Source organism: Sinocyclocheilus anshuiensis, unplaced genomic scaffold (assembly GCF_001515605.1).
Source record: "Sinocyclocheilus anshuiensis isolate Anshui unplaced genomic scaffold, SAMN03320099.WGS_v1.1 scaffold1075, whole genome shotgun sequence".
Classification (NCBI taxonomy): domain Eukaryota; kingdom Metazoa; phylum Chordata; class Actinopteri; order Cypriniformes; family Cyprinidae; genus Sinocyclocheilus; species Sinocyclocheilus anshuiensis.
In genome coordinates, this window is record NW_015544163.1 from 2,113,718 (window position 1) to 2,128,719 (window position 15,002).

The 15,002-nt window shown below is 39.4% G+C and overlaps 1 pseudogene; it reads left to right on the forward strand.

Annotated features, from left to right (window-relative positions):
* The first annotated feature begins 640 nt into the window (after positions 1-640).
* The window catches only part of LOC107695659 (butyrophilin subfamily 2 member A2-like), a 46,261-nt pseudogene continuing 31,899 nt past the window's right edge, over positions 641-15,002 (forward strand).

Below are 15,002 nucleotides of genomic sequence, written 5' to 3' on the forward strand. Positions count from 1 at the left end.
GCTAATCCACATAGACTGCAATTCCCAGACTCATGTTTGTTCATTCTATACAGGGAATAATTAAGAGCTGTATGCAAGGCGAAGTCTGGTAATGATTGTGTCTTCTCTTCTACTGCCTCGACTTTCTCTTTCACCACCAATTTTATTTTGAATCTGATAAAGATGTCTTCCTCTTTCCTCCTCATTCCATTGTACTTGCCATTTGCCTTTTATAGCCGTAATTATAGCCTTAACGTCTTCTTTACAAAGTGGAATATTCAGTTGTATATAAGATAATTTCAGCGCCTCCTTTGCTAGATGATCCACTTCCTCTTCCCACACCTTCCCATTGTCCAAGGCATTTTATCTTGGCCTGCCATCTTCGCCCTCTGTTAAGCCATGTGTTAACAGAACATCATGTGCCTCAGGGCCTCATGTGACTCAGGACATCATGTGCATCACAACATTTGCCATTTCTACTGGTTCAAGCAGTTTTTCTGAAACAGAAAGTGATTGTAGATGTGTATGAAATGTATTTGGTGTGTGTAAGCAAGTATTCTGAGGCAAAACACTTGCATGTTAACACCATTCTGTGAGTTTCTGATTATAATGCATGTTTTCTCTTTTCATATTTTTCATTTAGCATCCATTTTTCTCAGACATGAAGTTCATTTTTTTGACGCTGCTGGTTATTATTGGAATTAGGGATTCAAGATCAGGTAATGATTTATTCTTTTTAAAGAGATGAAGCGTGTCTTTATGTGTTTACGTGGGAGGAAGACATAATTACACAAGGAATAATGTACACTAAGCTGGTCATCGTCTGGCTAAAGGGGTTAATTCTGTACATTTTCCCACTTATTACACATTGTTTACCAAATAAACAAATACATCAACATGAAATATTGATCAATAAGTTATCTTGTAAAAACTGTAGAGACAGAAATATCCATGAAGTAAACTAGAGATGAAGTAACATTTTGAGAAAGACAAGAATTTTGAAATGTATTTTAACTTATCTTTAAAACTCATGGACCGTCACACATGTTACACACACATTTAAAGACAGAGCTCACCCAAAAATGAATAACCATACAGTGTCATCTTTTACTCTAAAATAGCAAAGAAGCATAATGACCAGCATATAGTTACCAGGGCCTGACACACACACACACACACACACAAAAAAACTACCATAAAAGTATCTGACTATAGCTTATTTGGAAGGAACAGACCAAAACTAGGTCATCATTATCTTTTCACTGTAACCCTAGAGTCAAACATGATATGTTATGATCAGTGAGACGAGAAAGATCAAGTTGTGTCATTTCAGTTTCAACATTAAACCTGGCTTGACACATCTAAGTGTACTGCTCTTATGATTTGTTTGTCCTTTTGGAGGTTGCCACTCAGTGATGTATGAACATTATACAAAATATCTTCTTTTGTAAAAGGAATGGAAGGTTTGGAGAGTAAATAAATGATGACACCCCAGTTCACATAATGTAGTGAAGACTCAAAACCTGTTAGACTTATTCGCTTTCTCTTGTAACAGAGCAGTATGAAGTAGTGGGTCCTGCAGATCCAGTATTTGCTGTAGCTGGTGAAGATGTGATTCTGCCCTGTTCAGTCAAACCCAACATCAGTGTTGTGGACATGAGAGTGGAGTGGTTTAGATCTGATCTGAAAGACTCAGTAGTGCATCTCTATGAGGATAATGAAGACAGAAACACAAATCAGAGTCAGTCCTACAGAGGGAGAACAAAACTGAATCATCAAGAACTACAGAGAGGAAACGCATCACTCAAACTCGCATCAGTCCAAATATCTGATGAAGGAATTTATAAGTGTTTAATTCAGTCCAAATCCTGGTCTGTTGATGCCACTGTTATGGTCAGAGTTGAGGGTGAGTAAACCAATGAAAACTATAATTTAATGAGTTTAGTCTTGATTAATTTAGTGTACATGCTGCTGTTTTATGATTCACTCAGTCAATGTTCTTCATCTGTAGCTGTTGCAGGAAGTCCTCCAGTGATCACTGTAGATGGATTTGATGATTCAGGAGGGCTTCGTCTACAGTGTGAATCTGAAGGTTGGTATCCTGAGCCTGTTCTTGAGTGGCTGGACAGTGAAGGAGTCAGTTTGAGTTCAGAAACTACAGAGACACACAGAAATGCAGATAGATTCAGTGTGAAACACACTATCACTATACATCACAGTGACAAGATTCACTGCAGAGTCAAACTGAGACATCACATGCTGGAGACACAGATTATCACCTCAAGTAAGTACTGACAATTTTGTTCCTGTACTTGTTTGTCATGTTCTCGTGGTATTTTTGATTCAGTAAAAAAAAGAAAAAAAGATTTTCAGCTTAGGCCATTAAGTTAAAAGCACAGCAGCATTAGATTTACAATAGTTTTGTATTAACAGTATGTATGTACAATTCAAAATTGATCATTATATATTTGAATTATATATAATGATTATATATTTTAAAATGTTTGATTTACACAGTGTGCTTAATTATGGTTTTATTTTGCAGGTAATATGTTTAATTTTTGGAGGACATCCGTCATCCTGATTTCAGTAGCTGTTGTGCTCAGTGTGAATGCTGGAATACTGATAACTGTGTTTGTTAAAAAAAACAGAGGTAAATTCTTGTTTTCTTGTTATTTTATATAGTTTATGTAAGCAAATTAGATAGCCTGTGAATAGTTTTCACGAACAATGTCATGAACAATGTAAACTCCACCACATTTCAAATGAATGTTTGTGTTTAATCCATGATGGCAGTTTTAAACAATATAAAATTAGTTTATGTATGCTAGACACTTGTTGGCTGATTGCCTTGGTTGAACAGATGTAGGCCTATAGATGTATTCCAGAAAGCAAGGTTAGCTTACCATCACGTATACGCTGAGCTCTCAGTTGATTTCAGTATGAAAGTATTCGTCCTCATGATCCTTCTGGCTTTTGGGGATTTTAAGCAGGAAAAGTTACCACAGGGATAACTGGCTTCTGGCAGCCAAGTGTTCATAGCAACGTCACTTTTTGATCGTCCGATGTTGGCTCCTCCTTTAATTTTAAAGCAGAATTCACCAAGTGTTGGATTGTTCACTCACTAATAGGGAACGTGACCTGGGTTGACTGAGGAACCGCATTTTCAGATATTTGGTGCATATGTTTGGCTGAGGAGTCACTGGTGCGAAGCTACCATCTGTAGGATTATGACTGAATGCCTCTAAGTCAGAATCCCCCCCTAAAAGTAACGATACAGCGGGACTTTAATTGGCCTGGGATAGTGAGGAGAGCCTCTCATGACCGGACCGGGATGCCCAAAACTTGCTTACTTGAGGAATGCTAGTCCCACGGTTATCACATATGACCAGGGCCACTGCTGGCCAAATGGGTGCCCTAAGCAGAATTGTACTGAAACTGAGCTAAAACATGTGCAAAATCAAAACAAACACAGATGAACCCTGACATTATCCCTCCTTTCAAGAAGGCGACCTTATACCTTAACATCCACAAAAAAATTAAATAAATAACAATCCAACAGAGGAGGACAGGAGGGGGCTTAGGTGGGGGATGCCAAGCAAGAAAATTGGGACAGGCAGGGTCAAGGGAGAGATAAAGTTGGGAGTGGCCTGGGTGGAACCCCTAGCAGGATGACCAGGACATTGACCCACACTGGAGTTGAGGGAGGAAGGAGCCATGGTGAAACCAGGGCACTGGAGGACTGGCGTGGAGCTGGAGGAAAGGAGGAGCCCATCAGAGCCGAAGGGATGAAGTGTAGATGAAGGCCAGGAAGTCAGTTGTGCAGGCAGAGTGACGACTGACCAAGGCAGAGCAGGAGGAACGAGGAAGCCCGGTGGAGCTGAAGGAACGATGGTCCAGGTGGAGCTGAGGGAGCGAGGAGCCGTCAGGTCGACAGGCCAAGGTGGAGCAAAGGGTACAGAGGTTCTGGGCGGAGCTATGTGGCCAACACTCTAGGGCTGAGCTGACGAACTAACCAGCTCAAGGCGGATCCATGATGTGCTGGACAGATTGCTTGAGAGGAGACGCAGTGCTGATGCGAGACAGTGAGCAGAACAGGCAGAGGCGATGGGAGTGGGAGGCAGGGTGGGAACACAGACATCAATAACACAGTGCTAGGTGACAAAACAGGCTTGTTGCACAGGTAAACAAGCATGACACACTCAATTTTGAAGTCGATCAGTGCTTCAGCACTTCAGAAACAGGAACAAAACAGCTGGGTAAAGTGCAACGAGAACTAACCATGAACTAAATGAAACACAGATCTTAAATAGACAGACTAAACCAATCAAAATGAATAGAAGGTGTGCAAGTAAATCAAACGATAAAAAAACATGTAGTAACAGATGAAAACCAAAGTACTCCGGAGCAGGTTATGTTCAGATTGCTATGGCTACTTGCATACCCTTAAAGGTGCTCAGTTTATCTGCTTACTTACCCTTAAACATACCCGTGTATGTCACATAATCTGCTTTTTGGAATACCCCCCAGGTGTATATAGCCTATATATTTAGTGCTGTTTTCTCATGTTTCATTATGAAATTTGAGAAAAGGGGAATAAAACATGAAGAAATTTTTCTTTATTAAGTTATTAATTTATTATTAATTTAAAGTCAGTCTCTTAACAGACTCTGTGTATTACTTTTGTGTATCTTGGGTCCTGGTCAGCATTTGTTTGTATATTGTATATTTATTCAGTTAGCAGATGTACATAACTTGCTGTACATGGCTTGTTCTTTGTTAGAGTTATACATTTTTTTTCATCTTTTTCTGAATTGTCTTTAGAATGTGATCAACGTTTACAAAATCAGAAGATGATTATATTACAAGGTGAATTTGTTTATATGGCTTCATTAATATATTCATTTATTCATTTTGAATTGTTGGAATGAATGAATGAATTAATTAATTAATATGCTGTGTATTCATATGTGTACAATTCGTTATATTTAATTATAAGATATATAAACGCTGTAAAGTCTTCTTGGATTTTTTTTGGATCAAGTGGTGATTAAAATTATTGATCTCATTATTGATCTAAAGATGAATTCTGTTATGAAGCCGTTATAACTTCGTACTTTATGTTTTTAGAGATCACACATTTAAGAACACACACAGGTGAGTAAAAATTACTCATATTTAATAACATAATTATTTATTTTAATAATTAATAATTTAATTTAATAATTCTATTTTCCCAAATTCATTATTATGTCAAACATTTTATGTGTTTGGGAGTTTTGTATAATGCACTGTATAAATGCAATAAAATGATTCAAATCCTAAATGATCAAATGCAGTTTTAGTGCCATAAGAGAAAACTATATATTTAAATTTATAAATGTTTAATAAAAGAAAAGCAAGACAAACAAATCAACAGGCAACAAAATGACACACAGAGAAAACTCAAGCACATAAAATAAAACAGCAAAAACATGATCAGAACAATTAGAACATTAAACATTACATTTATTTACAATTAATGATGTATTATTTTATTCCTGTTTATCTTGTTGTAAAGTTACCATAATTCCTATTAAAAAAATGTAACATTGCCTGTATTTTATTATACTCATCTGTAAAGCAGATGTTTCTATATTTTTCAGCAGGGGATGTGATTCTGGATGCTGATACGGCTCATCCACGTCTCATCGTGTCCCATGATGGGAAACAAGTGAGAGATGGAAAGACACGACTGGAAGGAGTGGATGGAAAAAAAGACAGATTTAATGATTATCTTGGTGTTCTTGGGAAGGATGGATTCTCCTCAGGGTGTTTTTACTTTGAGGTTCAGGTGAAGGGGCAAACTGAGTGGGATTTAGGAGTGGCCAGAGAATCTGTTAACAGGATGGGCTTGACCGTTGTGAGTCCTATGATTGGATACTGGACTGTAAGTCTGAGAGACGGGGAGTGTTGGGCTCGTAAGTCTCCACATGTCTCTCTTCCTCTGAGTGTGAATCCTCAGAGGGTTGGTGTGTTTGTGGATTATGAGAAGGGTCTTGTCTCTTTTTATGATGTGGAGGCTATGTCTCTTATGTATTCTTACACTAATCAGTCTTTTAATGAGAAACTCTATCCATTTGTTAGTTTGGGGTATCTGAGGAATGAAAACTCTACACCACTGATTATCTGTGATGATTACTACTGAGATCAGTGACTGAATTTGTGTGTTGAAATGAATGAAATAAAAGGAAATACAATAATAGCAAGAGTAATAGCAATACATATTAAATATTATTTACACTACCAGTTAAAAATTTGGACATTTGGATAATAATGAAAAGCATCATGAAGAGCTTATCATACAGTTAATGTCACAGTCTTCAGCTGGTGTGCCCAGGATGGCCACCAGAGGACACTGTGTGTTGGTGTAAGCACATGACTGTCGTGTTTGTCTGGTGCCATGTGCTTTCTCCTGTCGATTGTCTGACCCCGCCCATCTTGTTATCTGTTTATTGGTTCAGTTGTCGCACCTGTTGTCCCTAATTACCTGCCCTACTTATTAGGGGTTGCACCGACTAGTCGCCTAGTCAACTTCAATGCTCTGCCAGGATGCTTTAAGCTTGATGTCGACTAGTCGCTGGTCATATAGAGGGCGCAACAGGATAAGAAATATTTGAAGGACTTCCACATTTACGCTCCGTTTCCAAACAGTTCAAATGACAAATAAATGCATACTCTAAAAAAGCGCTAAGACAGAGCCTTTGCTCTTGCTGGCCCCAAGCTATGGAACAATTTGCCATTATCCATCAGAATAGCTTCTTCAGTGTCTGAGTTTAAAAGTCTTTTAAAAACTTATCTTTTTTCCCATGCTTTCAATGTTTTGTGGTTTTCTAATGACGTGTTTACTCTATTGTGTGATTGGATAAATGTAACTGTGTACAGCACTTTGGTATACTAAGGTTGTTTTAAAGTGCTTTATAAATAAATTTAACATTGAACATATATTTCTTAATAACTAAATCCCACAGCTTCACTTCTAGTAGAGAGATGTTGCCAGGTAGAATTAACTCACACACGCAATCGCTCTCACTAATGCATTCATATGAATGTAATCTTTACTGTGCTACTTTATCTGTATCTGATTTAGAACGAGCAGAAATCTGTGAGAAATATAACGACCCAAAGACAAAAGAACTGATAAAAATGAGCTGTTATAGGAGCAATAGCCATGCGGACAGCGCTGTGTCATATGCCATAGCTGTGCACAAGGTGTTTGTCACAGCTCCAGACTTATTTGTTCATCCATGACGTCACCAGTGACTAGTTGACTTCGACTCGACTTTCATCACATAAAAGTCTACTTTAAAAAATCAGACGTTGTTTAACCCCTACTACTTATTCTCCTTGTGTTTGCAGTCCTGCGTTGGTTGGTCATTGTTTATGTCATTGGTGGTGGTTCTCCTGGCTGTTTTCATGTGTGCAAGTTATGTTTTGCCCTGCCTTGTTTTATTTTTGTCTCTTTGTTTAATAAAAGTATTTTTGTGCTACCTGGCTGTTGTGCATTTGGGTTCTGTCGGCTGCTCGTGACAGAATGAACCAACCAGTTAGAACCCAGCAGACAGCCAGCCCTATTATGGGCATATTTTTGTATCTGGTTCCCATTGAGCAGCAGACCTTCACCAAGGACCTACCTTTGGCCAGAGGACAGCTACTATGCCGCCAGGACAATTGCTCGTTTGGGGTATATGCTCAAGCCCTCCTTGATGAAACCCAGGGGCTGGGCTTTAGTGAGTGTACCCTCATACACGTTTTAAGGAGCTGGGGGATGCAGAAACCTGGACTTATTAGGAGGTGGTCGACTGTTGTTGCCAGCTAATGGAGAGGCAACTGCTGCAGGGGGAGTGGGTTCCTCTCCCGGTTCTTCCCACCTCCCAGCCTGTGCCCATGTCCACCGGTTTGCCTCATTCTCAGAAGAGGAGGAGTAGGAGGAGAGCTCCTACTCCATTGCCACGGTTTGTGATCCCAAGTCCTGTGGTCCTGGAGGACCCGACTCGGTGGTCTCAAGTCCGGTGGTCCTGGAGGACCCGACTCTGGTGGTCCCAAGTCCGTTGGTCCTGGAGGACCTGACTCTGGTGGTCTCAGAGGTCACCACAGAGCTGCCCGATTTCACTGCTGCTGCCATAATTAATTCACATGATGCTTTCACTAACCATTTCAAAGAAGTCTTTGGCCACACTGCAGGAGTGCTTTCGGTGTCCGACCAGTTACTGCGGCTGCGCCAAGGCACGTCATCCATTCACGACTATGAACCTGCTCTGCCGGGAGGCCCAGAAGGGAAAACATATGTGCCCACTCCCCAACGACAATCCCTTCTGGGCTTCGTTCACAATGTACCGGGCTCTGGACACCCAGGCAGCCAACGGACCCTCTCGCTCCTCCAAGCTCGGTACTGGTGGCCCAGAATGTCCCGTGATGTCATCAGGTACGTTCGAGGGTGCTCAGTCTGTGCCATGTCTGTGCCATCTCCTCGTCACCTCCCCGTAGGCAAGCTCATGCCACTACCCATACCTCAGCTGCCCTTGTCTCACATTGGGATGACCCTTTGCTACTGGAGGACTTCCATCGCACCCATCCTGGTCGCCCTACACCCAGAAGCCGTGGCCGGCCCCGTCGCCGCATGAGGGCGTCAGGAGCCGCCCCTGGAGAGGGGGGTAATGTCAGGGATTCATCACAGTCACTGCAGTCACCAGCCAGGATAATCACCCGATCACAGTCACCTGAGTTCTGATCACCCGCACCTGCTGTCACCAATCAAGGCACACTACAAATACACACACATCACAGTCACTCACTGTCCGGTCTACCGTTCACTCCTATGGACTGTTCTGGACTCTCTATACGATATTCTCCGAGAAAGACTTACCTTCTGGTTCTCCCGCGATCCTCCAACGACTCCTTGGAAGCTGTTCCACGATCTCCCACGAAACCGGCATCAGACACTCACCCTCAGAACTCAGATAAGAACCCTGGAATCATTCACTCTGTTGACACTCACCTGCCTTAACCTAACCCGTTCCACTCATCCACCTCTTGTATCAATAAACCATCCTGTCTTTCACTTACCCATTGTGTCTGACCTTGCTTTATGACACACATACTGTAGTGACAAATCATCCTCTGAGTTTATAAAAATTGTTTTTCCATGTATTTCTTTATAGCATTGAGATGAAGTTCTTTTGTTTGACTCTCCTGATTATTATTGGAAGTATAGATTCAAGATCAGGTAATTTTTGCTCCTTTTAAAGAGTGTAAGTTGTAATGTATAAACATAATTCCTAATTTACATAAAAGTATTCCTCATTTATTCACCCAACCTGTATGACATCCTTTCTTCTGTGGAACACAAACTGACTTTCATTGTTTTACTCATCAGTTTACTTATTTCATTGTTACACACATTACATATATATATGTAATAATGGTAATTTTAGATGACTTTTCAAATGTATTTAATTATAAAACACTTTATAATCTATAATAACATTTATTAACAACTTATTTAATATTTACTCTAAACCTTCTTGTATATTAAGACAAGCAGCTGCAATTCTGGCCAAATTAAAGATATGTTGTGTGTGAATTTGCACATGTTAATGTAAGCATCATTAATGACCCCCTGTGTTTAAAAAAAAAAAAAAAAAAAGATTGATTAGTGAAATTAAAGAATGATTTAATAAAAAAAGAGAATGATTTTTAATAGTTTACACTTTGCAAAAACGTTTGCAGTTAGTTTTTAATATGACAGTCTTAAGAACTCTATGCTTTTTTTTAACCTTTGTAATGCCATTTTTCTAACTTTATTAAATGTGTCATCTTTTGTGGCAAAAAATTTAGATTTATAAAATTTTATAAAAAAATTTAATTAAACAATAAATTTAATTAAAATAATAAGATACAATCAGGAAGAATACGTTTCCAGTCAAATTAATCAACAATTCATCTTTGCATGGCACAGAAGAGCACAAATGTGGCATTAAGGAATATTTACAGAATTTTTGACAAGACTCGGAAGGGGCATTAATGCACCATACAATAACAATGTTATGAGATTAATGTTTTAAATATAAAGTTTTAAATATAGAAATGTAAATGATTTAAATGACTCAATTTATACTTTAAAAATGAAACTGAAACCACCAGTAGGTGACAGCAAGTCACTGTCTCATTCATTCAATCGATTCGTTCAAACGGCTGATTCATTTAGGAACGAAGCTGACTCTCTTTATGAATGGGTCATTGAATCATTGACTCACTAGATTTGTTCAAAAGCAAAGATTCAATCATAAACTAAACAGCGCTGTGTCAGAGACTATAGATGCGCAGCGGCTCAGCTGTGACTTTGGTTTTTAACTATATTTTTGTTGATGAAATAGAGCAAAATAGACAACAGTGTTCCTAAAATGTAAGTCACTTAATATTAACTTTTGTATAAAATCAAAAATGTATAAAACTGTTGTATAAATCAATTTCACATTTGCAAACTCTCTTTATAATCATTAAAAAACTGTTACCCGCTGTTCATCGCGATCTCACAAACTTCCATTTTAATGAATGAAGCTCTCTACACTGCACACTGAATCTGTTATTTATCGTCTCTACACTTTGTTTGTTACAATGAATGACAAACACTTTAGTCTGCTTCCACGATCTATGGTGTGAGGAGCAGGACGCGCAGCGACAGAGAAGCATTTCTATTGGCTGCAGTCTGCAGGTATTAAATGGCAAAAGACGGCATTGTGAGGCGAACCATAAACACAGCGCTACGTTTATGTGCAGAACTGGGATCGCTTTCGTAGACTTTTGAATTGATAAAATATAGAAATCACTTTAATTTCCAAATAAACCTAACCAGTTGGAAATGAAACGCCAACCTCCCACGAAATTCACTCCCAAGACTCCGCCCCCCCCCCTGTATATATATATATATATATATATATATAGTGTTCCACAGAAGAACTGAAGGTTTGAAATTATATGAGAGTAAATGATGACACCTCAGTTCACCAAATTTTTATGGCAATGCACTGATCTCTTTCTCTTTTACAGAGCAGTATGAAGTAGTGGGCCCTGCAGACCCTGTGTTTGCTGTAGCTGGTGAAGATGCGATTCTGCCCTGTTCAGTCAAACCCAACATGTGTTGTGGACATGAGAGTGGAATGGTTTAGATTTGATCTGAAAGACTCACTAGTGCATGTTTATGAGGATCATGAAGAACTACATCAAGAACTACAGAGAGGAAACGCATCACTCAAACTCTCAACAGTCAAAGTGTCTGATGAAGGACATTATAAGTGTTTTATTCAGTCCAAATCCTGGTATGATGACACAAATGTTGATGTCAAAGTTGAAGGTGAGGAAACCAATGAAAATTAATGTTTAGATATTTTGCATTTTGGGTAGATGTTGCTGTTTCGTGATATTGTTTGTCTCTTTTGTCAGCAAAACAAAAACAAGTTTATAGATAAAAAAACAAAACATTCACTCAGTCAATGTTCTTCATCTTCATCTGTAGCTGTAGGACATCCTCCAGTGATCACTGTTGATGGGTTTGATCATTCAGGAGGGCTTTGTCTACATTGTGAATCTGAAGGTTGGTATCCTGAGCCTGTTCTTGAGTGGCTGAACAGTGGAGTAGTCAGTTTGAGTTCAGAAACTACAGAGACACACAGAAATGCAAATAGATTTAGTGTGAAACACACTGTCACTGTATATGAAAGAGACAGCAAGATTCACTGCAGAGTCAAACTGAGACATCACATGCTGGAGACACTGATTATCACCACAAGTAAGTATTGACACTGATTGTGTATTACTTTATTTCTCTCATATGTGATTTTTAAAATATTATTGAGGGATGCACAGTGGAGCCATTATCTGTATCTTAATCTGTAGCAATCTCAAAACTATCTGTATGTATTCAGATAAAACCGAAAGTGGGTAGGGATTGACCCGTAAGTTTTTCAAACTACATGAAAAGGCTGTTTTAAACGTTTAAATTTTTTAATTTAATAAATATTGTATAGCTCATAAAAGCGTTCTTCCTCATAATATAACATTTATTTAAATTTCTTAGAATTAAAATAATAAAACTAAATGTATCTTATCATTTAACCTGTTGAGCGGTACGGTCCCACATATGGGATTTAGAACATTCGGTGACGTCACATAACTGCAAATTCAAACTGTGCTTTCGCGCTTTATCTGGCGCTGAGATGCCGCTGCACTTGTCATATAATCACAACTAGGGGTTTTAACCACATAATGTTTATTTTGGTTTCAGACATTAAAATACACATAAGTACTAGTAAAACAATACATTTAGAGTTTGTAAAATACACACGGATGTTTATGGAAGCAGCAATAACAATCCATTCAAATATAATTTGCCACCGTGTTTTATTAATATCATATACACACAGTGTAAGTAACTAAAAAGTTCACTCTATTCTTCGCCCAGTTCAACGGCCACTTACTTACATGTATTTCGAGAGAAACTGATGAATGTACGTGCGGTAAATCCGACTGACAGGACTCTCTGAACTGCAGCGCGAACAAACATGGCGGAGCCCATCTCACGTTACAGATCACGATCAAGATAATTTAGAACATTTTTTAAACGACAAAACACACTCATTTACACATATTTGTGAATCGGAATATCAGATAGTTGAGGATATGGTAAGCAAGTTTATGAATATTTTGAATAAATGTTCCAATGACCAGTGGCGGCTCGTGGGTTTTAAAATAGAGGAGGCACACTAATTGTATTGGTCTGGGGTCCCTGCCGATTATTATAATTAACTTAACCACTTTAAAATGGCTTTTTGGTTCCTTTTAGTCAGAAAACGTAAAGAAAACGACATACATACAGCAAGATAATATAATTTCACTTACCTGGCCTATCACTTGAAGCAAACATCCATCCCTTCTTAAAAGTCTGTGTTAAAAGAGAGCTGCCTGTTGCGCCATTTAATTAAGCCGACTGCTGTAGCCTATATCCAGCTTAGGCTGTTTTACCTAAATTTGTATATACTGTTTGAATGATAGCTTGGTAAATCTGTTGGCGATCAAATATTCAATATCACTACTCATCATAAGTACTTAGTACATTATTTTCTCAACACTCCTCAGCGCTGAAAGTGAACACTCGATGGTGATTGGCTAATTTTTTTTACCAACGGAGGCACGAGAGCTCACCTCTCCCCCGGCCTCTCCCTACCCTTCTCTATCACCTAGCGGTTGCAATTACATCAGCAGATTTGGCACATTCGCAATAGAAAAGCGGCGCTTTCACTTTATCTTTTTCACTGACATGAACTGAAATTAATTGTGAATTTTATTAACATTAAATCGTCCTCCTCCCATTTTCACCTCAAAATTATGGGGAAACTGTGCCTCCCCTGCCTCCCCCAACGAGCCACCACTGCCACTGACTTCCATTCATACGCATGCGATTGCCTCAGACTGGAAACGCAAGATCATGCAAAAAATTTCGCTGCGTTCCAAAGTTCAACCTTGGTGAACTCTGACCTGTGAATTCGCATCACGTGAAGACGTGTGACCAGTAGAAGAACGATACGTCACTGCGCTCATTTTAGCCGTAGCGCAGCATCCTATTTTATATAATACATCTTTAAAAGATGATAAAAATTAAATAAAAAAAAAAGCTGCATGGTTCGCAGTGTCAATGGAAACAGGAACAGACGGTACATTTGAATGCGGACACATTTTTATAATTTTTTATTGCTTAGTGTGTGTATATATATATATTATACACAAGTGTATTATTATTATTGTCATATCCTGCTCCTGCCCATATTCGCAGCGGCGTCCGAAAAAATTTTGCACGTTCAAAGTCTAGTGTGACCGCCCCTTTATTGTGGCTGTGGTGTGTCACGTGACAAGCATGACGCGTCGCCATGCAAACAATTCAAGTTTATTTGTATAGCGCTTTTCACCATACAAATCGTTGCAAAGCAACTTTACAGCAAATTAAGTTTCTACAATATTTAGTGGTAGCTTATCAGTGGTGACAGTCAGTTAATGTACATATGGCAGAAATGTACGGAAAAATCAATTAAAGACGTAATCAAACAGACGATGAACACTATTAACAGCAATTATTATATGATGCAATCAAACTTATAGCAAAATTTGGTAGTTCTGTATGTTGTTTCAGGATGCTCCCAGAAAAGATTCCAATTATTAACAAAGAGCAGTTTCTGTTCTTTACACCATGGCAATAACCATTCATTTAAAGCAAAATGTCTACGGAAACTTTCGTGTCCACGCCGATACATGGGAAGTGGTCCTGACACGATGAACCTCATCGCGGGCGATGTGCTGCGCACCGTCTCGACCAGGCTCCTGAAGTCCCTCTTCAGTGTCTCCGTCTGCCCCAACTTGGTGTCGTTAACCCCGGGCGTGAAGCACGACCGCTCCGGGGCTCTCGTCGCCCTTCAGGATTGTGGGTATCTGCGCAGAAACATCGAGAACACGAGCACCAGGGAAACAGTGGGTGTGCACTTTACCTTCAGCTATCGTAGCATGGACGTGTCGGACGATTGAGTCTCGCGGAGGGGAGCGAAGTGGTTCCGGGTGGAGATCTCGAAGACCGGAGGTGGCAGAGGGGGAGAGGTGGTCGCGTGCACTGTATACTTACCCCGGACTTGTGAGCGTCAGCCTGGGATGTTTCCAGCACGGCTCTCGGCTGTCTCAGCTGGGCCTGCCTCTCCACCAGGTCGCGGATCTGCTTCTCCACGGCCTCCAGCTCGACCTGCACTGAATGCAATAGGGGATATATTCACACGTTATAGAAACGAAAATGATGGTGTATAAAATTGATTTTAAGATAAAAAAATAGACGATAAAGAATTAACTTAACCAAAACACACGGCAGCAACAAACAGGAAGTCTGTAATAAGGGAAAACTTTCTAAAATAACGGTCGCCTAAAAAAAACTCACTCTGGGGGGACAGCTA